This window comes from Falco rusticolus, chromosome 4 (assembly GCF_015220075.1).
Source record: "Falco rusticolus isolate bFalRus1 chromosome 4, bFalRus1.pri, whole genome shotgun sequence".
Taxonomy (NCBI): domain Eukaryota; kingdom Metazoa; phylum Chordata; class Aves; order Falconiformes; family Falconidae; genus Falco; species Falco rusticolus.
The window spans coordinates 35,457,045-35,463,088 of NC_051190.1; the positions used below are offsets into that span (position 1 = coordinate 35,457,045).

Genomic DNA, 6,044 nt, shown 5'->3' on the forward strand with positions numbered 1-6,044 from the left:
GGGCGGGGCGGGGCCGCACCCGAGGAGGCGGGGACTGCGCGGGGCCGTGCGCGGCGGGTCCGCCGTGTCCCGGGAGGTAGCCTTGCGCCGGAGTGTCGCGCAGCTCTCCGGATGAGGGGCAGGGGGACGGGCTGGTGCAGCGGGGACGAGGGCGGCGGGGCCGGCCGTGGGCAGCGCGGGTTGTCCGGGGACGGGAGCTGCGCTCGCGGTCGGGGCAGCCGGTGCCTATGCCTGAGCGTCCTCACGGTGACAGACAGGTTTTTGTCGTACTCGCCTTGGTCTGTTGATGTAGTGGTCCGGCCCGGGATGCTGCTTGGCAGCCTTTGCCTCCAAGGGAACACGCCTGGGTGGCTTGTGTTCAGCTGGCCGGCCCCCAGGTCCTTTCCTTTCCCGCCTTCCCAAATGCAAAACTGCATTTGCCTTTGCTGAATATCTAAAGGTTTGTGTTGCCTAATCCCTCCGGCCTGTCTGGGTCCCTCTGTACAGGAGCCCTGCCCTCAAGCATATCGACCAATCCCCAAGATTGATGTCATCTGAAAACATGATGTGACCGTGCTTCAGGTCCCTGATAAAGATATTAAATAGACCACGTCCCCCAGTAGTAGTCTGTCTGTTACTGGCCTTCAGGTAGAGTACAAGCCACTGTCTATGCTCCGAGAGTCCCATTGTCCAACTAGTTGTTATCCATCTAGTTGGCCCCCCACCCAGACCATAATGTTTAGGATACAAGAAGATTGTGGGAGACTGTTGAAAGCTGTGCTGAAGCTGAGGTGAATGCCATCCACTCCTTCCCTTTCATCTGCAAATCTAGTAAATTTGTTATAGAAAGTAACCAGGTTGGTCAGGATGATTTGTAGTTGGCCAATCCATGCTGATTCTTCCCAAGCACCTCCTTCATGTGCCCAGAAATGTATTCCAAGAGGACTTGTTCCATGATTTTCCCAGGGACCATGTAAGCATGACCGGTCTGTGGTTCCTAGATCTTCCTCTTAGTGTTTTCTGAAGGTGGGAGAACATTTGCTTTTCTCCATCCATTGGGACCCTCCCTCAGATTGCCTTTCAAAGATTCAGTCTTGGTCTGACTTCAGTCAGCTCTCAGCATCCTTGAGTGCAGCCCAACTGGCCCCCAAATCGCTTGCCCCACTCAGCAACCATCCTACTTGTCCCTGTTTGGCCTTTTGTAGCAGCTGTTCTTGTTGCCCTTGTCATCCTGGCTCATTTCAATGGTATGTGAGCTTTTCTTCTCATAAGACAATCCCTACGTGCCTGAGCAGTTTCTAAATTCCTTCTTCCCTAAGTTTACCTCCAGTATTACTGTCTTTTTGCACTGGAGTGCAGTCGTACGCTGTCTGTTTAGCCAAGCCAGTCTCCTGATAGGTCTGCTTGTTTTCCCGAGTATCAGGAGGGACTGTTTTTATGACCGGAGGAGGTCATAACTTAACGAACTTTTGCCAGCTTTTCTGAGCTCCTTTGCCCTTCAGAGCTGCCTCCCATGAATAAACCAAAGTCTCCTGAAGTCCAGGGCTGTACTCTGCTAACTCATCTTCCTCACACACCTCTCAGCATCAGAACTCCATTATTTCCAGGTCACTACCACTGATTATCACATGCCAAACCATTTCTTCCTTACGTGCAAACAGGAAAGGCAGAACTGCTGCATCTCCCTTGCTGTTTCGAAATGCATTGTTGGACCACATGGAAGTAGTTTAATTGTGGGATGCTTATTCCATCCAGTTCCATGCTGGGTAAGTGCATTGTTTTGAGATCAGATCTAGCCTGGAACTATTCTGGCCTCATTCTCACAGTGCTGTGCATGTCCTGGCAGCTTTGGGCTGTCTACGTTCATCGCACAGGTAAATGCTACCTGGATAACACAGCTATGCACAACCCGGAGTTAAATACACATGAAATTAGGAGGTCTAGTCATTCACTCTTCTCCAGACTTTTTCCTGCTTTTTGTCTTTCTAGTTATGGCTGTATTCCTTCTCATCAGATACCTTCCAGCAAAAGTTGCTCTGTCAGCACACCAGTGCAAAGAGAGAGGAACTGAAATCCCAGAGCCTCTTGACAAGCTGCTTTATGTAATGATTTATCTATGGTTTTGTTCTGCTGGTAGCGTTCATGGTGAAACAGTTGATGCCTTCAAGACTTCCCCAGACTTAGGAAAGAACTATATGGTCATATACCGATAATAAAAAGTGGGAAAAAAAATCCTGGAAAACAGAAGTTTTAATTTTCTGTTGTGTGATTTGTACAAATGAACGAAATAAATGAAACTGGCTAAGAAAAAGAAAAGCTGTTCTTGTTGCCAGGTAGTTGTATGAAGTATTGATTAGAGAAATTACTGAAAGGCTAGGAACATGCGGAGTAGCCAAATAGGGCAGACTCATTAAAATGGTTTCAGCACTGGTAGAACTTACGCATATGATACTAGCTGTGGTGTTTTATAGTTTGATAATTGTATTAGCCTCGTTCCTATTTCTGCATAGGCTTTACAAAAGTCAGATGACTGGGACATGTCTCTGAAAATATGCCAGGCTACTCTTGTAAGATATGATTGAACAATATGTTTGATGCTTGACACTACTGGGTCAGCATAGCATTAATATGATAAAACTGAAGGAACTATTAGTGACTCAAATTCAAATTTTTCACTTATCAGTCTCATCCAAGTACATTCCTCTGAAACATTTTAAGTCTGACATGACTAAATTTACTAGATGTGGTTTAACTGACTTGGTAACATTTTCTCTTGAAAGGTGTTTGATGTAGCTAATAGAGCTGTCTTGGAAAAAAAATCTCTGGATGAGAAATATTTCAGCTTAATAGAGCATACAGTGACTGTAAAGAACGTGCTTTTAATTTAGCAAGTTCACAAATCAAGTTACTTTTACAAGGGAAATTAGGTTTGTTACTTTCATCAATGTTATTGCTGTACACTGTTCTGCTGTAGCCCTCAATTTAACTTTCCTGATTATGAAAGTATCTACTTTTCCTTAAGCCGTTTGTCACACTTACTGAAGTGCTAAGGTTTAAAATGACATAATTGCAAGCTATTCTACCTCATTACTTATTTACGAGAATGTTTCTATATATTCCTAATTTTATACTTTGTCCTAGCAGAAGGGATGTACAAGTAGCAATTGTTTCTGCTGTAAACAGCTCTTTGAGGTTTAAGATTATTCTCTTAGCATGAACCCCAAAAGTTCCTCCAGATTATTTGATGGCAGATGTCAAAATCCCAGGTGTACTTCTTGCAAGAAAACTAGCACAAAGAATATGCAGAAAATAAACCAGGACTAAGAAGTGCCTTACAAAAGAGATCTCAGGAGAATCTCCCCGCTAGATCTGGAGTTCAAGCACTAGTTCTCTTTAGATTGCGTTCCTTTGTAATCCTAGTGTAAGCCTCTAGCTATAATCTAATTAACTGTCATATAGATGGATGCTTACAGTGCAAGTTATTCAAAGACTACTTTTTCAGAAGAACAGAGGCACCTGTCTTTGTGACACAAACCGCAAAGTTTTCTTGTTATAATCCTGTGCCTATCATCAGTTCTGCAGACTTAACGGATGACAGGAACACAGCCTCAAGTACCTTTTTTTCATCCAACAGTTAGTATGTCGTATCTCTTGTTACTCTTACTCAGAAGTATGGACTTTTTTAGGCATATGTAACTGAGAGGAGATGTAGAAAAATCTAGTTTACTTTGGAAGTTGAGACTTTTAGTAACGAAAGCCAATGAAAAAGTAAGTATTATTAAAAGTATATACACACAACAGATTTTGGGTTTGTTAGCATGAATTTCCATTTTATATTAAGACTAGATTCCTTTCTAGCATTTCTTCAGAGGAAAAGAAATACTTTGTCTGGTTTAGAGTGTGTTAAAATAAGGAAACAAGGAAAGAAACAGGTTCACAATATAAAATCTTCAGTAGTAACTACAGTTTTGTTGGTATATTTTTACCAAATCCTCTATAGGGTATACAAAAACAGCAGAATAAGTAAGAGCCTTTAAGTATCAGTTCATGAAGAAAACAGTCTTGTCTGGAGTACATTGCATCTGCTTTAACATCATCATTTAAACAGTCTGCATTAAGAACCAAAAAGCCAGAGTAATACAGAATCAAATACTTGGGACATTGAAACAATCTTTTTTTCTTAGGTAATATTCAGTAATAAACACTTATAAAAACACATTTCTCAATTAACATAGTTTTTAATATATGGACTGGTGCCATAAGTAGTCTAAAACAGAGGTTCTTCATTGAGCAATTTTCGCTGGGCTTTTTATGCCACTGAAAAAAATCTGTAGAGGGGCATAACATTCAGGACCAGCAAATATCCCCCCAGATAAACCTCCTTAAAGCAGCCATTTTTCTTACAACACTATTACACCATCATCAATAGCTTGTTGTTCAAGAATACAGTTTACTACCAGAATAAGTGTCTCAGGAAACCAGTGCCATCATGTTTATGTATCAGTTCCCGATTGTCTGCAAAGATGACCAAGGTAGCTGGAATGGTTCAAGCAGGTAGTTGATAGCAATGTTAGCCAACTGATTGGTGTACCCATTCCTCCATGTAGTGTGCTTTAATTCTTGCAACTTGCAGAAACAAGTGATTATTTTCCTGTTGCAAAATAATTAGTACTGCTGCATATTCAGATTTATTTTTTAACATTTAATTATTGTTACATAAACCAAGGCTTTCAGTTCAAGGACATACAAGGTCTTAATTTATAGAATTATAATTTATGTTTTTATAAGTTACGTCATGGCTATACACTTAAGCCTTATCTACACTACAAACTTTGGCCAACAATCAGGAAGAACAGGTGTGATCCTCATCAGTACCACACCGCACATACAGACTGCTGTAAATGTCATTATCCCAAATCCCTTCTTTCTGCAGAAACACTCGCAGTTTTGCTGGTATGAGTTACATCCACACCAGGACCCAGGAACACTCTGCCAGTATCATATGCTAGTACAGTTACACTGGCAGTGCCCCTAGGGTTCCTGTAGCTTCAATCCAAATTCTATTTCCCTTTTTTTTTTTTTTAATTTTCTTCCTTCCTTTCAACTGTTGTGGTTGCACAGCTCCTTTATTTTTTTCATCTTCCAAGCAGCATACCACGTTTTCACAAAAGGAAGTATTCAAAAATAGTAATTTAAAAAAGTTTATTACATCTGTGAATCAGCAAAGTATTTCAAACAAAGCCACATTATCTTTTTTTCTTCTTTCATCTAGATTTAATTGTACTGAATAGTAGTAAAAATGGGACTACAAAATGTAGAATGGAGATGAAATGAAAAAGTTGAGATGTAATCCGAGGACTACTCAAACACAATGTACTTTCAGCTCATCTGCCCAAAATGCATCCAATTTGTGTAGATTTATGCCTTACATTTTCATATCAGTATATTTGTTACAAAATGCAAGTATTTTATACCCAAATAAAAACCTCCTACAGGTTAGCAATATCTTTAATTGTATAATGTACATTCTGTTAATGAACTTGAAATAATTTAGCCTCCTGTTACAGACAAGGTGAGGTTAACTGGATTTATGGAAATGGTAATCAAATACACTAGATGAGTAATGGAAATGTTCAGACCTTCTATCTACTGGTGTTTTACCCAACAGATGATTTTTCAGTTTAGTAATAAATACTCAGTCCAGCCTCAAAATAATGAAATTTTAGAATCCCTTATAAGTTTGCTCAAAAGCAGAAAAATTCTACTGAAGCATCATACAGTCTTGATATGCATGTCAACACTTAAAAAAAAAAGTTTTAAAAAGTCTAACAATTTAGGAATTGTAATGGTCTTTGCAAATTTCAAATCCATGAGCTTACTTCAAGAAAGGAGTGGAAAGATGTGGAAATCTTAAGTTAATCCAGAATATGAACAAGACTGTAGTTTCCTTGGCTTTTAATTTCTTCATTAGTTTAAGATCCAAGGAACTGTGGGTTTTGTTCACTTGGTAGGAAAAAAAAATAAAGTTACTTTAAAACTCTGATTTACCAAAAAAATAAAAGCCC

The 6,044-nt window shown here is 40.1% G+C and overlaps 1 long non-coding RNA gene across 1 annotated transcript; it reads left to right on the plus strand.

The window, feature by feature from the left end:
• Positions 1–10: 10 nt before the first annotated feature.
• On the plus strand, positions 11–5,792 carry LOC119147847. The gene is made up of 3 exons (XR_005104167.1): positions 11–76; positions 1,641–1,745; positions 1,969–5,792. It is a non-coding gene; the product is annotated as an uncharacterized LOC119147847 (long non-coding RNA).
• The last annotated feature ends 252 nt before the right edge of the window (positions 5,793–6,044 follow it).